Source organism: Pan troglodytes, chromosome 13 (assembly GCF_028858775.2).
Source record: "Pan troglodytes isolate AG18354 chromosome 13, NHGRI_mPanTro3-v2.0_pri, whole genome shotgun sequence".
Lineage (NCBI taxonomy): Eukaryota > Metazoa > Chordata > Mammalia > Primates > Hominidae > Pan > Pan troglodytes.
Genome location: NC_072411.2, coordinates 112,558,104 through 112,580,748, shown reverse-complemented (window position 1 = coordinate 112,580,748; position 22,645 = coordinate 112,558,104). Strand labels below are relative to the sequence as shown.

The following is a 22,645-nucleotide window of genomic DNA, read 5'->3' as shown; positions in this document are numbered from 1 at the left end:
AAGACAAAAGACTCAAATATTACCACTACAGAAAACCAGCAAGCCACAATGATAAACAGTAAAAGAGAAAGAAACAAACAAAGGGTATACAAAACAACCAGGAATCACTGAATAAAATGACAGGAATAAAGCTTCACATATCAATAATCCTCAAAGTAAATGGATTAAACTTTTCACATAAAAGATATACACTGGCTGAATGGATTTTAAAAATGTGGCCCAACTATATGCTAGCTACCTTTAAAGACACATATAAACTGAAAGTAAAGGGATGGAAAGAGATAGTCCATGAAAAGGGAAACCAAAAGCAAGCAGGAGTAGCTGTACTTATATCAGAAAAAAAAACATATTTTAAGTCAAAAACTGTAAAAAGAGACAGAGAAGTTCATTATATAATGATAAAGGGATCAATTCAGCAAAGGCATACACTTCTGAACATATGTGCACCCGACACCAGAGCATCCAGATATATAAATCAAATATTAGAATTAGAGGGAGAGAAAGTTTCCAATACATTGAGGATTTCAATACTTCACTCTCAGCATTAGAAAGATTATCTAGACAGAAAATTAACAAATTAACAAAGAAACATTGAATTTTGCATTAGACCAAATGGACCTAATAGACATTTGCAGAGCATTTCATCTAATAGCCACAGAACACACATCCTGCTCATCAGCCCATGGGATCACTCTCCAGAATACATCATTCTTCAGGACAGAAAACAACCCTCAACAAATTTTTCAAAAATCAAAATTGTGTCAAGTATATTCTCAGACCACAATGAAATAAATGTAGACATCATTAACAAGAGGGGTTTCTGTTGTTGTTGTTTCCAAGATGGTGGATTAGAGGCTCTTAGCATGCCTCAGTCACCTGGAAGTAGCAAAATAGTGCATAAAAATCAGTTTTTTTATATTTAATTCAAGAAGGAAAATGAGAATTCACCAGAATACTAGAGGACACTCCAAGCCCAGGGGAGAAGGTGGGCAAGCAGCCCCAGTGATGGCAATCAGCTTATAAAAGTGAGTGAAGCCCCAGTACAGGAGAGGGGCAGTCAGTCTCCCTCTGTGACTCACCTTCCACTGGAGATCTGTGTAATCAAGGCCATAAAAGAGCAAAATTTTTCTCTCAAACCCTGCAGCTAACTTGGGTACAGTCTGAGAGACAAAGAGAGAGAGAGAGAGAGACCAGGAAAAGCTGCAGGCATTTTCCTAGATCTGAGAATGAGAAGAGGACTCCATTTATAATCCAGGCTTATACAAAGATAGTCATTATTTGGCTACCTGGCAGCAGTAGCCATTTCAGGCATTGTGGTCTCAGCCCAGAGTTTGGAGTGTATGCTTTGGAGTGGGAGCCAGAATTGAGTGGCATATGTCACATGCACTCCATCAGTAGGTGCTGGAATTAGACTTTCTCCCATTACAGGACCACCACAGGGGGAAGGTTGAAGTTTCTCCTTCGTGGTGAGACTTGCAGCCATGAACAGCTTTTGCGACCTGGAACCTGTCTGCCTGTGTCATTGCTGTGTGCCCCAGCCTGCTTCATTGACCAGTTAGGGAAGAGTGCCTCACCAGCTCTGAAGAGTAAGAGGGGGGCAGTCTCTACTTCCCCAGATATCTAAACCTCAGGCAGACAACCCCTAACTAAGAGAGGAGTACCGCCAAACAAGGCATGCCTTGGGTCAAAGGAAGCACAAGTGTGATGCCACTCACTGTATGGGGTACCATTAATGCCTGTGAATGAATCTGGGAAGGGGGTCATCCATCACTCAACCCTCGCTCCTCTCCCCATGCACTGCTGTGAATGTGGCAAGGCTCCTCCTATTGGGTCCTAGAGGTGATGGGATGAAAGAGGCCACTTCTCCAGCTTCTCCAGCTTCTCCAGCAGCTTCACCTCTGCCAAAGGGAAGTATACACTGAGGGAGGGTGTTTTTCCCCACTTCTCTGTCACCATTGCCTAGGCCAATGGCAAGCACATGCAGAGTAAGAGCCAACCTGCTGGCTCTTACTCTTTCTCAAGTGCCACCTACTGTACTGCAGCCTGAATTACACCACTAAAAAAATATATAAATATATATATATATATTATATATATATATATATATATATATAATCACCACAAGCAGTGTCTGAGAAAGTCACTGCACAAACCTAACTGCAGCCAAAAGACCCATACAGATATTTGGCCCTCTAAAACACCCAGGAACAAAACCAAGTGATTATACACAACATACACCACAGTCACACCCTCGAGGGAAAAAAGAATAAAAAGTCAAAAAGCCCAAACCAAATGATAGCAACTTCAAAAAAGAAGTGCCAGCTCCCTCTGATGAGAGGGAATCTCACATGAACTCTGGCAATACAAAAACCCAGAGGGTTTTGTCACCTCCAAAAGACTGTACTAGCTCCCTAGCAATGAATCTTAACCGGAATGAAATGTCTGAAATGAGAGGTGCTGAATTCAGAATTCAAAACAAAGAAAACAGGAAAACGATCCAGAATCTGAAAGACAACATAGCTATATAAGAAATAATCAAACAGAACTTCTCAAATGGAAAAATTCACTTAAGGAACTTCAAAATACAACAGAAAGCCTTCACAATAGACCAGACCAAGCAGAAGAAAGAATGTCAGAGCTCAAAGACCAGTCCTTCAAATCAGTTAAGTCAGACAAAAATAAAGAAAAAAGAACTTTTTAAACATGAGCAAAGACTTTGAGAAATACAAAATTATGTAAAGTGACCAAACCTACAACTTGTTGGCATTTCTGAGAGAGAATAAGAGAAAGTAAGCAACTTGGAAAATACATTTGAGGATATAATTCAAAAAAAATTTCCTCAATCTTGCTAGAGAGGTCAACATGCAGTGATACAAGAAATCCAAGTGTATTAGCTTATTTTCATGCTGCTGATAAAGACATATCCAAAACTGGGAACAAAATGGTTTAATTGGACCTACAGTTCCACATGGCTGGGGAGGCCTCAGAATCATGGCGGGAGGCAAAAGGTACGTCTTACATGGTGGCAGCAAGAGAAAAATGAAGAAGCAAAAGCAGAAACCCCCATGAGATCCATCAGATCTCACGAGACTTATTCATTCTCATGAGAATAGCATGGGAAAGACTGGCCCCCATTATTCAATTACCTCCCCCCGGGTCCCTCTCACAACATGTGGGAATTCTGGGAGATACAATTCAAGTTGAGATTTGGATGGGGTCACAGCGAAACCATATCACCAAGGAACTCCAGTGAAACACTCTAGATGACGACCATCCTGAAGGCACTTAGTCATCAGACTATCCAAGGTCAACACGAGAGAAAAAAATCTTAAAAGCAGTAAAAGAAAAGGACCTATTACCTATAAAAGAAAACCCATCAGACTAAGAGATGGGTTTCTCAGCAGAAACCTTACAATTCAGAAGAGGATGGGGGCTCATTTTTAACATTCTTAATGAAAAGAAATACCAGCCAACCCAATGTAAGCTTCATAAATGAAGGAGAACTAGAGTCTTTCCACACAAGCAATTGCTACCAGAAATTTTTACCACCAGATGAGTCCTATAATAGATGCCTAAGGGAGTTTTAAACATGGAAGCGAAAGAATGATATTCACTACCAGAAAAGCAGATGTAAACACATAGCCCACAGATGCTATAAAGCAACTATAAAATCGAGACTACAAAGCAACTAGCTAACAACATTATGATAGGAGCAAAACCTCACATATCAATATTAAGCTTAAATGTAAATGGCCTAAACACTCCATTTAAAAGACAGAGTGGCAAATTGGATTTAAAAATCACCCATCCTTCTGCTCTCTTCAAGAGACCCATCTCACATGCTTAAATAAAGCCATCTCATAGGCTTAAAATAAAGGGATGAAGAAAGTTCTATCACGTAAATGAAAAACAAAAATAATAGAATTTTTTTATTATTATACTTTAAGTTCTGGGATACATGTGCAGAACGTCCAGGTTTGTTACATAGGTATACACGTGCCATGGTGGTTTGCTGTGCCCATCAACCCGTCATCTACATTAGGTATTTCTTCTAATGCTATCCCTCTCCTAGCCCCCGATCCACTGAAAGACCCTGGTGTGTGATGTTCCCCTCCCTGTGTCCATGTGTTCTCATTGTTCCACTCCCATTTATGAGTGAGAAGACACAGTGTTTGGTTTTCTGTTCCTGTGTTAGTTTGCTGAGAATGATGGTTTTTAGCTTCATCCATGTCCCTGCAAAGGACATGAACTTGTCCTTTTTAATAACTGCATGGTACTCCATGGTGTATATGTACCACATTTTTCCTTATCCAGTCTATCATTGATGGGCATTTGCATTGGTTCCAAGTCTTTGCTATTGTGAACAGTGTTGCAATAAACATACACATGCATGTGTCTTTACAGCAGAATGATTTATAATCCTTTGGGTATATACCCAGTAATGGAATTGCTGGGTCAAATGGTATTTCTGGTTCTAGATCCTTGAGGAATTGTACACTGTCTTCCACAATGGCTGAACTAATTTACACTCTTACCAACAGTGTAAAAGCGTTCCTATTTCTCCACATCCTATCCAGTATTTGTTATTTCCTGACTTTTTAATGATTGCCATTCTGACTGGCATTAGATGGTATCTCATTGTGGTTTTGATTCGCATTGCTCTAATGACCAGTGATGATGAGCTTTTTGCATATGTTTGTTGGCTGCATAAATGTCTTCTTTTGAGAAGTGTCTGTTCATATCCTTTGCCTACTTTTTGATGGGGTTGTTTTTTTCTTGTAAATTTAAGTTCTTTGTAGATTCTGGATGTTAGCCCTTTATCAGATGGATAGATAGCAAAAATTTTCTCCCATTCTATAGTTTCCTATTCAATCTGATGATAATTTCACTCTTTAGATTAATTAGATCCCATTTGTCAATTTTGGCTTTTGTTGCCATTGCTTTTGGTGTTTTAGTCATGAAGTCGTCACCCATGCCTATGTCCTAAATGGTATTGCCTAGGTTTTCTTCTAGGGCTTTTATGATTTTAGGTCTTACATTTAAGTCTTTAATCCATCTTGAGTTAATTTTTGTATAAGGTGTGAGGAAGGGGTCCAGTTTCAGTTTTCTACATATGGCTAGCCAGTTTTCCCAACACTATTAAATAGGGGATGCTTACTCCATTGCCTGTTTTTGTCAGGTTTGTCAAAGATGAGATTGTTGTAGATGTGTGGCTTTATTTCTGAGTCCTCTGTTCTTTTCCATTGGTCTATATATCTGTTTTGGTATGAGTACCATGCTGTTTTGGTTACTGTAGCCTTGTAGTATAGTTTGAAGTCAGGTAGTGTGATGCCTCCAGCTTTCTTCTTTTTGCTTAGGATTGTCCTGGCTATACAGACTCTTTTTTGGTTCCACATGAAATTTAAAGTGGCTTTTCTAATTCTGTGAAGAAAGTCAATGGTAGTTTGATGGGGATAGCATTGAATCTAAAAATTACTTTGGGCAGTATGGCCATTTTCACTATATTGATTCTTCCTGTCCATGAGCATGGATTGGTTTTCCATTGGTTTGGGTCCTCTCTGATTTCCTTGAGCAGTGGTTTGTAAGCCTCCTTGAAGAGGTCCTTCACATCCCTTGTAATTTTTATTCCTACGTATTTTATCCTCTTTGTAGCAATTGAGTTTTCTCATGATTTTGCTGTTTGTCTATTATTGGTGTATAGAAATGCTTGTGATTTTTGCACATTGATTTTGTCTCCTGAGACTTTGCTGAAGTTGCTTATCAGCTTAAGCAGATTTGGGGCTGAAACAATGGGGTTTTCTAAATATACAATCATTCCATCTGCAAACAGAGTCAATTTGACTTCCTCTCTTCCTATTTGAATATGCTTTATTTCTTTTTCTTGCATGATTTCCCTGGCCAGAACTTCCAATATGTTGACTAGGAGTGGTGAGAGAGGGCATCCTTGTCTTGTGCTGGTTTTCAAAGGGAATGCTTCCAGCTTTTGCCCACTTAGTATGATATTGACTGTGAGTTTGTCATAAATAGGTCTTATTATTTTGAGATACGTTCCATCAATACCTAGTTTATTGAGAGTTTTTAGCATGAAGGGGTGTTGAATTTATCAAAGGCCTTTTCTGCATGTACTGAGATAGTCACCACTGATCCCACAGAAATACGAACTACCATCAGAGAATACTAAACATGCCTCTATGCAAATAAACTAAATAAATTCTAGAAGAAGTGGATACATTCCTGGACACATACACCCTCCCAAGACTAAACCAGGAAGAAGTTGAATTCCTGAATAGACCAATAAGTTCTGTAATTGAGGCACTAATAGCCTACCAACCAAAAAAAAGCCCAGAACCAGATGGATTCACAGCCAAATTCTACAAGAGGTACAAAGAGGAGCTGGTACCATTCCTTCTGAAACTATTCCAAACAATAGAAAAAGAGAGACTCCTCTCTAACTCATTTTATGTGGCCAGCATCATCCTGATACCAAAACCTGGCAGATAACAAAACAAAAAAAATTTCAGGCCAATATCCCTGATGAACATTGATGCAAAAATCCTCAATAAAATACTGGCAAACTGAATCCAGTAGCCATTCAAAAAGCTTATCCACCATGATCAAGTTGGCTTCATCCCTGGGATGCAAGGCTGGTACAACATACACAAATCAATAAATGCAATCCATCACATAAACAGAACCAATGATAGGAGTCACTATTCTTATGTCAGATAAAACAGACTTTAAGCCAACAACAGTAAAAAAGGACAAAGAAGGGCATTGTGTAATGATAAAGTATTCAACTCAACAAGAAGATTTAACTATCCTAAATATATATGTACCCAACTGGAGCAGCAGAGCTATAAAACAATTACTTCTAGACCTAAGAAAAGGCTTAGATAGCCACACGATAATAGTGGGAGATTTTAATACTTCACTGATAGCATTAGACAGATCATTGATGCAGAAAACAATGAAATTCTGAACTTAAATTTAACCCTTGATGAATGAGAGTTAATAGACGTCTATAAAATACTCCATCCGACAACCACAGAACATACATTCTTCTAATCTGCACATGGAACATAAACTAAGAGTGACCACATCCTAAGTTGTAAAGTAAACCCAACAAAATTGAAATCATATCAAGCATCTTCTTGGACTACAGTGGAATAAACCAGAAACCAGTACCAAGTGGAACTCTCAAAACTGCACAAATATATGGAAACTAAAAAACTTGCTTCGAATAACTTTTCGGTAAATGATGAAATTAAGGCAGAAATTTAAAAATTCATTTAAACAAATGAAAATAAAGACACAACATACTAAAACCTCTGGATGCAGCAAAAGCAGTGTTAAGAGGAATATTTATAGCACTAAACACCTACATCAAGCATATAGAAAAATCTCAAGTTAAAAATCTAATATCACACACAGAGGAACTAGAAAATCAAAGACAATCAAAACCCAAAGCTGGCAGAAGAAAGGAAATAATTACAATCATTGCAGAACTTAATAAAATTGAGAACAAAAAACACACACACACAAAAAGGGTCAATGAAATGAAAATATGGTGAAAAGATAAACAAATTCATGGACCACTAGCTAGATTAATAAAGAAAAAAAGAGAGAGAAAAGATCTAAATAAGCACAATCAGGAATGACAAAGGTGATATTACAACCAATCCCAAAGAAATGCAAGAGATCTTCAGAGACTATTATGAACCCCTTTAATATACAAATTAGAAAATCTAGAAGAAATAGATCAATCCTGGGAAACACATAATCTCCCAAGATTTAATTAGTAAGAAATGGAAACCGTGAACAGACCAATAATAAGTTCCAAAGTTGAACCAGTAGTTTCAAAAACCTACCAATCAAGAAAAGCCCCTGATCAGATGGATTCACAGCTAAATTCTGCAGGACATGCAAAGAGGAAACAGTACCAATCCTACTGAAACTATTCCCAAAACTTGAGGAGGGATTCTTCTCGTAGTTATTCTATGAAACCAGTATCATCCTGATAAAAAATCTGGCAAAGACACAATGCAAAACAAAACCATAGGCCTATACTCCTGAAGAACATAGATTCAAAAATTCTAAACAAAATACTAGTAAACTGAATTCAGCTGTACATTAAAAAGTTAATTCACTGTGATCAAGTGGGCTTTATTTTGGAGAGGCAAGAATGATTCAACATATGCAAATCAATAAATATGATTCCTACTCACCGTAGCAAAGACATGGAATCAATCTAGTTTCTCATAAATGGTCAATTGCATAATGTAAATGTGATATATATACACCATAGAATACTAGGCAGTCATAAAAAAGAACAAAATCATGTCCTTTGCAGCAACATGAAGGCCATTATCCTAAGCAAATTAATGCAGGAAAAGAAAACCAATACTGCATATTCTCATTTATAAGTGAGAGCCAAACGCCGGGTACTCTGGACATAAATATGGGAATGATAGATACTGGGGACTATTGCAGGGAGTGAGGAAGAGGGCAAGGGTTGAAAAACTAACTGTTGGGTATTGTGTTCACTATCTGGGCGATGGGATCATTTGTAACCCAAACCTCATCATCATGCAATATACCCTTGTAACAACCTGCACATATACCCCCTGAAACTAAAATAAAAGTTGAAATTATAAAAAATTTTTAATGTGATTCACCACATAAACAGAATTAAAAACCATCTCAATAAATGCAGAAACAACTTTTGATAAGATGTAATGTCCCTTCATGATAAAAACTCTCAAAAAACTAGGCATTATAGGAACATGCCTCAAAATAATAAGAGCCATCTATGACAGACCCACAGCCAATATCGTACTGAATGGACAAAGTTGGAGGCATTCGCCCTAAGAACTGAAACAAGACAAGGATGTCTACTCTCACCTCTCCTATTCAACATAGTACTGGAAGTCCTAGCCAGAGCAATCAGGCAAGATAAAGAAATAAATGGCACCCAAATAGAAAGAGAAGAAGTCAGATTACCTCTCTTCACTGATGATATAATCCTATAACTAAAAAAAAAAAAAAAAAAAAAAAACCGATCCTGCCAAAAGACTCCCAGACCTAATAAACAACTTCAGTAAAGTTTCAGGATACAAAATCAATGTATAAAAATCAGTAGCACTTCTATCGCAAATGGCCCCTGTGGAAAGGAGTTTGGAGACTTTCAAAGAACTAAAAATACAATTACATTTGACTCAGCAGTCTCAATACTGGCTATATACTCAAAGAAAAATAAATCATTCTGCTAAAAAAAATACCTGCACTCATATTTATCACAGTAATATTCACAATAGCAAAGACATGAAATCAATGTAGGGGCCCATCAGTGGTGGATTGGATAAAGAAAATGTGGTACATACACACCATGGAATATACTACATAGTTATAAAAAAGAATGAAATTTCCTTTGCAGCAACGTGAAGGCAACTGGAGGCCATTATCCTTAGCAAATTAATGCAAAAACAAAAAAACAAATATCATGTTCTCACTTATAAGTGGGAACTAAACATTGGATACACACAGATATAAAGATAGAAATAATACAATGAGGACTCCAAAGGGAAGTTGGGGTGATGGAAGGTTGAAAAACTCTCTATTGGGTACTATATTTACTATTCGGGTAACAAGATCAATAGAAACACAAACCTCATCATTATGCCATGTAATAAACCTGCACATTTACCCCATGAATCTAAAATTTTTAAAAATGGTAAGAGAAACTTTGGAAATTGTGCAAATACATGGAAAGCAAACAATAACAATATGCTCCTGAATGACCATTATTGGGTCAAAAAAGAAATGGAGGAAATAAAAAATAAAATGAATGAAATCAAAATACAAAATACCAAAACCTATGAGATACAGCAAAAGCAGTGCTACGAGGAAAGCTTGGAGCCATAAATACCTACATCAAAAAATAGTAAGATTTAAAATAAACAATCTAATGATGCACCTCAGGTAACTAGAAAAACAAGACCAAACCAAACCAAAATTAGAAGAAACAAAAATAAAGATCAGAGAAGAAAGATATAAGATAAAGAAAAAAACAAAGGATAAATGGAACAAAAAGTTGTTTTTTTCAAACAAATAAAAAACTAACTACTTGCTATACTAACCGAGGAAAAAAGTGAAAAGACAAACAAACAAAACAGAAATGAGAAAGATATTACACCTGGTACCAAAGAAATAAAATAGGTCAGAGACTATTTGAACAACTATAGATAAACAAACTGGAAAACCTAAAAGAAATGGATAAATTCCTAGACACATACAACCTACCAAGACTGAATAAAAAAAATTAGAAAACCCAAATAGACCAACAACAAGTAATGAGATCAAAGCAGTAATACAAATTTCTCTAACAAAGAAAAGTCCAGGACCAGATGGCTTCACTGCTGAATTCTACCAAATTCAAAGAAAAACTAACACCAATTCTCCTCAAACTATTTCAAACATTGGAGAGGAAACAATTCTTTCTAATTCATTCTACAAGGCCAGAATTACCCTCAGGCTAAAATCAGATAAGAATGTAAAACAACCACTAAAAAAACTGTAGACTAATAGCCCTGATGAACATAGATGCACAATGCAAAAATCCTCAACAAAATACTAGCAAGGCAAATCCAACAGCACATCAAAAAAATAATACACCATGATCCCAGGTATTTATCCCAGTGATTCATGGGTTGCTCAACATATGCAAATCAATCAGTGTGACACCTCACATCAACAGAATGAAGAATAAAAACCATACAATTATTTCAATGAATGCAGAGAAAGTATTTGATAAATTTCAACATCCCTTCATGATAAAAACCTCAACAAAATAGGCGTAGAAAAGATGTACCTCAACATAATGGAAGGCACATATGACAAACCCACAGCTAAGATCATACTAAATGAAGAAAAGCTGAAAGCCTTCCCTCTAAGAACTAGAATAAAACAAGAATGGCCACTTTCACCACTCCTATTCAACATAGTACTAGAAATCCTCGTCAGAACAATCAGGCAAGAGAAAGAAATAAAAGGCACCCAAATTGGAAACGAGGAAGTGAAATTATCTCTGTTTACCAATAATATAATTTTATGTCTAGGAAAACCTAAAGACTTCACCAAAAACGTTTTAGACCTCATAAATTCAATAAAGTTTCAGGATACAAAATCAATTTCAAAAATCAGTAGCATTTGTATACACAATAATGAAGTAGCTGAGAAAGAAATTAAGAATGCAATACCACTTATAATAGCTACAAGAAGATAATGAAATACCTAGGAATAAATTTAACTAAGATAAAAGACCTGTACAAGGAAAACTATAAAGTACTGGTGAAATAGATTGAAGAGAACACAAAAAAATGGAAATACATTTCATGCTCATAGATCAGAAGAATTAATATTGTTAAAATGGCCATGCTGCCCAAAGCAATCAACAGTTTCAATGGAATCTCTATCAAAATACCAATGTCATTTTTCACAGAATTAGAAAAAACAATCCTAAAATTTTCATGGGGCCAAATAAGAGCCCAAAAACCAAAGCAACATGAACAAAAAGAACAAAGCTAGGGGCATCACCTTACCTGATTTTAATATATGTTATAAGACTTTAACTAAAACAGCATAGTATTAGTATAAAAACAGTTACATAGACTAATGGAATAGAATGGAGAATCCAGGCCAGGTGCGATGGCTCATGCCTGTAATCCCAGAACTTTGGGAACCCAAGGCAGGCAGATCACTTAAGGCCAGGAGTTTGAGCTCAGTCTGGCCAACGTGGCAAAAACCCGTCTCTACTAAAAATACAAAAAATTAGCCAGGCATGGTGGTATGCACCTGTAATCCCAGCTACTCAGGAGGGAGAGGCAGGAGAATCACTTAAACCTATGAGACGAAGGTTGCAGTGAGCTGAGATTTGCCTCTGTACTCCAGCCTGGGCAACAGAGCAAGACTCTCTCTCAGGAAAGAAAAAAAAAATAGAGAATCCAGAAATAAATCCATGTATTTACAGCCAACTGATTTTTGACAAATGTGCCAAGAACATACATTGGGGAAATGACAGTATCTTCAATTAATGGTGATGGGAAATTTGGATATCTACATGCAGAAGAATATAGGTATCTTCTATCTAAGCCCCTATCTTCACTACATCACATATTAATTCAAGGTACATTATAGACTTAAACACTTGAAACTATAAAACTACTAGAAGAAAACAGAGGGAAAACTCTTCAGTATATTGGTCTGGGCAAAGATCTTACACCTAAGACCTCAAAATCACAGGCAACAAAAACTAAAATAGACAAATGGTAGCATATTAAACCAAAAAGCTTCTGCATATCAAAAGAAACAACCAAGAGAGTGAAAAGACAACCTGTAAAATGGGAGAAAATATTTGTAAGCTATTCATCCAACAAGGCATTAATATCCAGAATATCAAGGAACTCAAACAATTCAACAACCAAAAAAACCCCACAAATAATCATATTAAAAAGTGGGCAAAGGACATGAACAGATATTTCTGAAAGTAAGGCACACAAATGGCCATATACAAATGGTATATGAAAAAATACCCAACATCACTATGCATCAGAGAAATGCAAATGGAAACCACAATGAGATATCATCTTACTCCAATTAGAATGGCTGTCATTAAAAAGATGAAAAATATCAGATGCTGGTGAGAATGCAGAGAAAAGGAAACTCTTAAACACTGTTGATGGGAAGGTAAATTAGTACAACCACTATGAAAAATAGTATGACGATTTCTTTAAAAACCAAAAAATAGAACTACCATACAATCCAGCAATCCTACTTCTGAGTATTTATCCAAAGGAAAAAGAAATCAGCACATGAATATGTGCACTTGCATGTTTATCTGAGCCCTTGTCACAATGGCAATAGGACAATAGCACTATCCAAACATCCATTTGTCTGTTGATAGACACTTAGGTTAGAATCAATTCAGTAAACAATATAACCATGAGCACTGTCTCATGGAATTTATAGTCTAAGTGAGGACAATAATCAATAAATAATTCAATTATTATAAGCTATGAGTCCACCAAATGAAGTATTGCAATATGGGATGAGAGGAGTGGAACCTACTTTAGACAGGGTGATAAGTAAGACCCTTCTGAAGAGAGGACTTACTTCTAAGGTAAGACTTGAAAGGGAATAAAAACATTCATTCAAAGAAAGATTAGAAGAACAGTTCAGGAAGAAAGAACAGCATATCATACTAAAGAATGAACTGAAGAAGGCCAGAATGTCTGTAGTCCAATATGTGATGGGGAGAGTGGCACAAGATGTTGCGGGAGCTCATCCATTTTTCATCAATATTCTAGGAAACATAAATCACTGGGAGAGGACACACTATGAAAATAACTCTACTCACACACCAGTCTGCTTTAGATAGGCCCTCTCCTTTACACCTAAATAAATATTTACAATTTGAGGGAAGAAATGGAATCAGCCTAAGCATAAGACATGAGGACTCAGAACTTGTTGGTTCCTCATCCTCCAAGCTCCAACTACAAGGTGTTTCTCCCTTTGCCAAGATATCTGGAATTTCCAGACTTGCAATATTAATGCACAGCCCTGTTCATGGTCTTATATACCTATGATGACAGCCCAGTCATGAAGCTAGAGAAATGCAAAATAAGAAATTTTGCTAAAATTCTTTAGCAAAGGCTAAAGAATATGAAGACTAAATCTGAGGGAAACCCTAAGGTATATTGGATTTAACCGTTATTGGAGACATAAAAAGGCTTAGTCAGAAAGTTTCTGGTGCTTCTCAAGGAATTAGTGACAGATTTAGAGTGTGAAGACCACATTTCTTGAGTGTTCAGACTTAAAATTCTGTCTTTGTGTAAGACCTTTCAGACTCTGTTTGCTGAAGAAAGAGACTGAAATGTAAGACCTAGAAGTCATATTGTAACGTGGCAGGCTAACCAGGTGTTGAGAGACCCCTTGCTATTTATTTAGCCATGTTGTAATGCCCTTTCCAATCCCAAATTCATTCTTGCTTCTAGAAGATTATTGAAATGGGACTTGTGAGACATATAGTCTCTTTCAACAAACAGCAATATAATTCTTCCTTTACACATTCCAGGGAAGAAAAAAAAAATCTCCTTTCCAGTTGGTACACAGGCTGTGATGCACTGAAACTACCTGAATCCTAACTGCCAAAAGGGCACCAGGGAGGATTTTAATATATGCAGTACAAGTGTGTCAAAAACAGCATCTTACGAGAGATTTAATCTGTTCATTTGAAAGAGTGCGGCACAAATGGTCCCGTGGGGCCCACCTCCAGGGCCGCCAACGTTTTCACACTTGATGAGAATCAATATGTGTGCTTGGTCTTGACTACAAATATTTCATTAGAAGCTGAGAAAAGGGCCCCTGCTACCCCATTTTGCTTTCTTCCCGGCTTTACTGGTCCCAATTTCTTCCACGTCAGAAATGCCCATCACATTTCATATAAAAGAATGTATCCAGCAAATTAAAAAGCTAGAGACCTCAAGTTGAAATTAATACTTACAGGGTAACAGGTGTCTCACATTTTAAAAATCCTGGCACTGGTTTACAGCAGCGTAAGAGTGCCCTTTGTGCTGTTTCCTCCTCTAGCAGAACTGCTCCAAACACAAGGACTGAGGCCGCCAGTCTCTCAAGAATGCCTAACGTGCCATAGGGTGGCCTCCTGGAGACATGAATACTCTCTTGGGCCCGAATTAGAAAACCTTGACCAGGACAAGTAGAAGCAAATGCACTGTCAGCCATGGGCTATTCTTATCCCTGCAGTTGTTGCCCATCTTCAAAATGGAGACAGCGAGACTCATGCTGTCTGAAGACCCTAAGACAGGCTTGACACAGGGTCCCTCTGTTTTTTTTATCCCACCCAATGTCATTCATTTTACTTTGGAAGGCAGTGTTATTTCTTCTCCCTATCAAACTTTGTATTAAAGCATAACATACATTTGGAAAAATGCAGAAATCTTAAGTGTACAACTTGATGAATTATCACAAAGTGAACAAATTCATGTAACCACCAGCTCCTTCAACAAATTCATGTAATCACGAGCTCCTTCACTACCTGACCTTCCTCTCCACTACCCAACATTCCTCTCTACTACTATCCTGTCTTCGAATACCATCAGGTAGTTTCTCTTGGTCTTGAACTTTATATAAACGGAACCATAACACTGTGTGACACTGATCTATCTTATTACATGTACCTGTAGTTTGTTCATTCTTATTGCTGTGTAGTGTTCCATCACAAGGATATATGATATTCTATCCATTTTATTGCTAATGGGCATTTGGGTTGTTTCCAGTTTTGTGCAATTATGAATATCATTGCTAAAAATGTTTATGTACATTTTTTTTGAGACGGAGTCTTGCTCTTGTTGCCCAGGCTGGAGTGCAATGGTGTGATCTCAGCTCACTGCAACTTCTGCCTCCCGGGTTCAAGCAATTCTCCTGCCTCAGCCTCCCAAGTAGCTGGGATTACAGGTGCCCACCACCACACCTCGCTAAATTTTTGTATTTTTAATAGAGACAGGGTTTTGCCATGTTGGTCAGGCTGACCTCGAACTCCTGACCTCAGGTGATCCACCCACCTCAGGTGATCCACCCACCTCGGCCTCCCAAAGTGCTGGGATTACGGGCGTGAGCCACCGTGCCCAGCCTATGTACATCTTTATGCATATACATACACATTTGTGTGGGACACATGACTATGAGCGAAATTGTTGGCTTTTAAGATATGCACATGTTTAGTATTTATTCTTGGCCTTTTTGTCCTGGACGGTGCTTTCCACTTTATTTCCCAGAAAAATATCAGCTGCCAAAATCTCTTTTGCCAGTTTGTTCTTGGAACTATGCTAAATATTGTAGGATGATGGTGAGTTAATGGGCAGTCATTGCCCTTGGACATTTATGCTCTCAATTCCTTCTCAGGAGGCAACCAAGAAGGATTTCTGATCAATAGTCTGACCATTCGGTTACTGTTTTCTTACTGCCACAGCCCCTTTTCTTGAGGTAGTCTCTGCATCGTGTGCCCTTTCTTGCCATGGTCTGGGATTTTCTGTCCCTTTCATACTCCCCCTCTCTTGCCAGAATCACATACTACAGCATCAGAATTACCCAGTGAAGCAATCTCTGAGCAATTTTAATCACTATAAATGTCCTTCCTTGAGAAATCCTACACCCCCACCTCCAGGGGAAGCAGCATGTTAACCATGTAAAGAATCACGCTGACTCAATTTCTACATGACTTACTATCTGCTTCATAAAACAAGATTCCGGAGCACTGGTTCCAGCTTGGCCCTGGATATATCATGACCTCTAACAAGGTAACTCTGAGAGCAAAAGAAGAAAAATACCAGTCTTCACTTACACAAGTATTGGATTTATTAACTGTTAAAGAAACAATACTAGTTAAAAACTTAGTGACGAAAGGAGTGTAAACATTTTTAAAAATCATCTTTATTATCCAGTCCCAGTCCTTTATCAAGTTTGCACTTAAACACCCATCTATTCTTAAAAGGAAACAGTTTACATTTTAAAATATTTTTGGAGTACCTCATAATCCCCAGTTAGAAAGTTGTTTATTTTTAACCGAAAATTATTTCACTCATCCCTGTTAGTTTCATATAAAGAACAGCTGACGACTATTCTCTTAATAGCAACATTTTATTAATTAAAATTGCTTTTAAGCCACCTTTTTCTTCCTTCAACTAAGTACTGCCAAAGCCATTAACTTTTCAGAATGGGTTCTAATAGTCAATTTTGTTCATCCTCATTCTCTCTTCTAACTATTCAAATATTCAAATTCTTTCTCTTGCTCAGATTTTGGGGCTCCAAACTGTCTTGAATCATTTAAGTATATCTGCCAACACCAAAACCCGTAACATTCTTTCATTCATTTATTCATCCATTCCATTAAAAAAATGTTTTCAGCTTACTGTGAGTTGGGAGCTGGAGATTCATTGGAGAACAAGAAAGATGAGTCCCTGATCTGATAAAGCTCACTTCCTAAATATATTAGAAAACAAATAAAAATTCAAAAATTATAAAGTCCATGAGAATAATAAAAACAGATGCTAGACTAAGTAATAACCAGAGTAGGGGTTACTTAATATAGCATGATTCCATTAGGTCTTTCAGAGAAAGTAACATTTGGATTAAAATCGAAATGATCTTAGGTAGTAGCCATGAAAGAGTATATAGAAAAAGTGTTCTGAGAAAATGGTACAGCAACGTCAGGCCCTTAGGAGAGAAGGTCAGAATGGCCAGAATATAACCAAAAAGGTGGAGAGAACTCTGAGAGGAGTTCAGGGAGACAGGTGGAGACTAGATCAAATCCAGCCTTGCTGGCCATTGTTAGGAGTTCATCTTGTAAGCTCCAAATGTGATGATTCCATTAATGAATAATGACATACATAAACTTTTCTCAGATAAGTGCTAGGCTTATGATCAGTTATTGTGCATTCTTCCAATTTGTGATTTACAGTATACCCAAGATCTCCCTGCCTTTGGCATTGCTAACATTCCAGTAATTCTTTTGCTTCTTTGAGGCCCTCTTCTTCTGAAACATAACCTTCAGTTGGATCTTTTTTTTTAAATTTATTTTTGAGACAGAGTCTCACCCTGTCACCCAGGATGGAGTACAATGGTGCAATCTCAGCTCACTGCAACCTCTGCTTCCTGGGTTCAAATGATTCTCCTGCCTCAGCCTCCAAAGTAGCTGGGATTACAGGCACCTGCCACCACGCCCAACTAATTTTTCATATTTTAGTAGAAACAGGGTTTCACCATGTTAGCCAGGCTGGTCTCAAGCTCCTGACCTCATGATCCACCTGCCTTGGCCTCCTAAAGTGCTGGGATTACAGGCATAAGCCACTGCGCCTGGCTGGATCATTTTTTTTTTAACAAGGCAAAATTTAATTCTACTACAACTGAATAGCTGAGGTGTGATCCTTGTTGTTTTTCACATGTCATTATCCTTCCCTTAGTCATTAGGAAGCAGTAGGGTTTAGATTTCATTAAAACCGGGTTCTACTTCTGTTTTTGACACTTTTTTTTGTTTTATGGGTGTTTTTGTTTGTTTTTTGAGACAGGGTCTCACTCTGTTGCCCAGGCTAGACTGCAGTGGAACAATCATGACTCACTGCAGCCTCCAATTCCTAAGCTCAAGCGATCCTCTTGCCTCAGCCTCCCTTCAAGTAGCTGGGACTATGGGTGTGCACACCATGGCTGGCTTGTTTTTAACACTTTTACTGTGGGTAACTAGCATGTAACTTTACCTCTGAGTCTTTTTATCCATAAAGTGAAATAATACCTACCTCAGAATTGTTGTGGGGATTAAAGGAGATGGAATACGTTAACCCTCAACAGATGGCCACTAATAATATACTTTTCAAAAAGCAAAAACCATAGAACTTTGCAGTAAAAATGAGATGCTGGGATCTTACCCTATCCATTCCTCTAATTTTGTATTTAAGCCTCTCTGAAGCTAAAATAATTGTCAGTAGTCACACAGCTTGTAGCTAGTTAGACGTAAACCAGATCTCACTAAATCAATATTCTAATAGAAAAATAATTCAACCACCTACTATTTGCTTTAGCTTTGAGGTTGGGCTTTATGAACTCCATAATTATTCTCTGAATCAATCACAAATGCAGCCTGATTCTTGAGGCAAGTTGAAATTGGAAAAATGTGTGGTCTAATAAATGCTACTTATTAGGGCTTGGGAGATTCAGAACCATGAACTCTACTTTTTACTCAATTTGTTAAGGGGGAAAAAGCCAATAAGAAGACATAGTTTCTATATAGATCTCATCCACCAAATGTGGATTGTGACTTACAGACAGCTCAGGGGAGGAAATAAACCTTAGTTGACCGAAGAACTTTGGTAAGCAAATTATTGGAGATAGTGGATGTGTCAACTTAGGGCCCAAATCTAGAGGAGGAACTGTGGTGTCGTTAAATAATGTGAAAGCCACTTACTTCAACTGCTTACTGTTGGAAAGTTTTCAAGTAGTTATCATACACACATGAACTGATTTATGTAAATGTAAGGGGAAAAAATCCTGAGTCTTAATTGAGGGTTTGACAGGTTGGCTTTTACATATGGTTGTGCTCATATTTAATCTTTATTGTTGGCTTTTTAACTTTTTTATTTTATTATTTATTTCTTGTATAAGCAAAGTGTAGTCACGGAAGAAAAATAAAAATATAGATTAGAAAATAAAATTAACTCATAATTCTACCACTCAGAAATAACTATTAACACAAGTATGCACACACAGACACACACATGTTAATTCACACACTTAAATTCTTATTTTGTTCTATGACAAAGGGAATTAATACAAGCCTTTAAACCTAATATAGTACCTCATTATATCAAAAAAACTCACAAAAATGAAAAAGCCATTTCATACTACAAACTTCAAAATTTCACAATTATTGTGCTAAGTACTTAATTACCCAGCATTCCCTTTTCTTCAGGAATGTATAAAGGCCTTATGGCAACAAATTCAATTCTAATTCAACAAGACTTTATTAAACACTTTTAATTGTTCCAATATTTAAGAAAATATAAAATAAGTATCCATGTTTTTAAGGAATTATTCCTGCAAGGAGCACACAAAAATTTCAACTTGGGCAAAATGATTGATAGAAAGCAAGAAATACACATTGAATTTCTGATCAATGTCTCTCTTCAGTGTTTCCATTACAAAGTGGCAACATTTCCTAACTCCTCCTTCTTCATAAGAGTATTATAAAAGCAGATAAATTTCATTATGCACTTTGCTCTCTCAATATTTTGTAAAGTTTGCTGTCACCTACTTGCTATTGCAGTCCTCTGGATAGAAGGAATTTCTACTATAGTTTGCAGACACAGAAGATGAATTTTTAAATTTTATATATCTAGAGAGAGATCAATCTTTTTGTGGGGTGGCAGGAAGGACAATTGATGCAGCCACTTTTAACCTACTTTGTAATTTTATGCTCTTTTACATTTTTTTTTTCTAACTTGGTTTAATATCTCCTTAATACTATAAGGTGCCTTGTACACTGCTGCTTCTTTTGCTTGAAATTCTCTTCCCCCCGCCCCTTCGCCTATAAATTCCTCTCTTCCTGTGGTTCCCAACCCAATTATCCCTTCCTTAAGGAGACCTTTGCCAATGCCTACAAGTCAGTTATTCCAACTCCCATGTTTGCATATTCCCAGTTTATATCCTCTTTCAAATATCTCAGTTCTCCAAGAGAACAAGAACCAAATTCATCTTGTTCAACCAGTAATCCTAATGCCTAGCATATAGTAGGTGAGAAATATGTGTGGAATGAGTAAATGCCTGTGGTTCCCTGGTCAGTGAAATGAAGGAAAAATATTGGTCGCTCTCATTTCCCAGGCCCAACATTTCCAAATAGAAAATAATTATTTTATCTTAGCCAAAAGAACCTAAAAACTTATACCATCATTCAAGAAACAGGTTAATAACGTGGCAAAGCTTGGCTACGTGGCAAAAGAAGCACAATGGATTAGAGATAGACTATAATAGACCACTTTTAGCAATTTTTTTTTCCTTTTGCCATTCCCTGCACTTTGGTATCTAAAAAAACTTATACAGCAAATGGTACAGTTAAGTATGAGGAATACTTGGAAGATCCGGACACAGAGCATGTCAGCTGTCACCAAGAACATGAATCCTCAGCTGTTGCCCTTTTTTCTCCTTACAAGTAAGTCCTGTCACACAGCACTATAAAAAGGAGGTGGCATGTCAAGAGAAATTTCATTTTGTTCTGATTATCATATTAAGTTACTCATGATCATAGCTTCAGAACACCTCTAAATTTGTTCTCCACATGTAATTTCTATGTAACTAATAATGCCTATGTGACATACATATACATTGTGCCCAATAGGATCAACCATTTCAAAAAGACCTCAGTGCTATAAATTGTGAATATTTTTAGACTTTCCTTCTATAATATACCTGACCCAAAACACAAAGAATGTTGATTAGGAATGAGATCTTACACGTCTTTTCTTTGAAGTTTCAGATTTTCTACATTTTTGTTGTTGTTGTCATTTGTTTTAGTTCTTGGTTGTTTTTTCTAAAATAAACTTTTTATTTTCGAATACTTTTAGATTTGCAGAATAGTTGAGAGGAGAGTTCAGAGAGTTCCTAAGTATCCCACACCAAGTTTTCTCTATTGTTACCATCTTACAGTATATGTTACATTTGTCATAACTAATGAGCCAATACTGATACATCATTAATTAGCAAAAGTCTATGTTTTATTCAGATGTGTTTAGTTTTTACCTATGCCCCTTTCTTTTTTTTTTTTTCCTTTTTTTTTTTTTTTTTTTTTGAGACGGAGTTTCACTCTTGTCGCCCAGGCTGGAGTGCAGTGGTGCGATCTCGGCTCACGGCAACCTCCACCTCCCGGGTTCAAGCAACTCTCCTGCCTCAGCCTCCCAAGTAGCTGGGACTACAGGTGTGTCACCACGCCCGGCTAATTTTTGTATTTTTAGTAGAGATGGGGTTTCGCCATGTTGGCCAAAATGTTCTTGATCTTCTGACCTTGTGATCTGCCCGCCTCGGCCTCCCAAAGTCCTGGGATTACAGGCTTGAGCCACGGCGCCTGGCCACTAATGACCCTTTCTTTTCAGGATTCCATCTAGGATACTACATTACGAATACTCACGACGTTTCCTTAGGCTTTTCAAGGCAGTAAAATCTTCTCAAAGAGTCCTTATTTTGGTAACATTGACAATTTTAAGAAGTTATTGTCAGAAATTTTGTGGAATATTCCCACAATTTGGATTTGGTGGGTGCTTTTCTTCATGATTAGACTGGGCTATGGGTTTTTGGTGGTCAAAGACTACCTCAACCACAGAGTCAAGGTTAATATCAAAGCAATGTCATGCTATGCTAAGAGCGGGTACCCTTGATATGTTAAGAATGGTACTTTGCCTTTGTGATTTCTACTTTGAGAAAAAAATTCTATACCAACATATTTTCCTCTGTGCATTCATATATCAGTACTATATATAGTTAATAACACAAAGGGATTTAGATATATAGTAGAATCAGACAATTTCCCTTCATGTTATGAAATAAAGTGTTCCTATTTCAATTCGGGGTATTTGAGTTTTTAAAACCAAGATCATTGGTGACATTAGTAATGTAAAACATATGTTGAGTGAGTGGATAAAACATATGGATTAATATATTTTATATTGTTTTAATTTATTTTCCAAATGCAAGGAAGACCAAAATATTTTTGCCCAGAACACATAAATCTCCTTTATCTGTTTAACCTTGTCACAGATTTTAAGGGATTTGTGCACATGAAACAAAGTATTGATAAAAACTATGAGTTAAAGCAAGATATATCTATCTCTCAGTAATTGCAGAAAATCCCAATCTATCTTTGAATGATCCAAAGGAAAACTGGTGAACAAATTTCTGCTATTTATGAAGGTATTTCTGTTATAAACATAGCATTATTTTTAAAATCTATCCTGATTATTTAAATATGAGACAGTATTCTAGGTAAAATATGTTCAGATTCTTCTGACTGTCCTGTATGTAAAAAATGAGTATCAGC

At 37.0% G+C, this 22,645-nt stretch overlaps 1 long non-coding RNA gene across 1 annotated transcript in view; it reads right to left on the bottom strand.

The window, feature by feature from the left end:
* The window catches only part of LOC134808005 (uncharacterized), a 151,916-nt gene extending 137,271 nt beyond the window's left edge, over positions 1-14,645 (bottom strand). Inside the window, exon 1 of the long non-coding RNA XR_010149865.1 lies at positions 14,558-14,645. This is a non-coding gene — a long non-coding RNA (uncharacterized LOC134808005). The remainder of the gene's footprint in view (positions 1-14,557) is intronic.
* Positions 14,646-22,645: the final 8,000 nt, after the last annotated feature.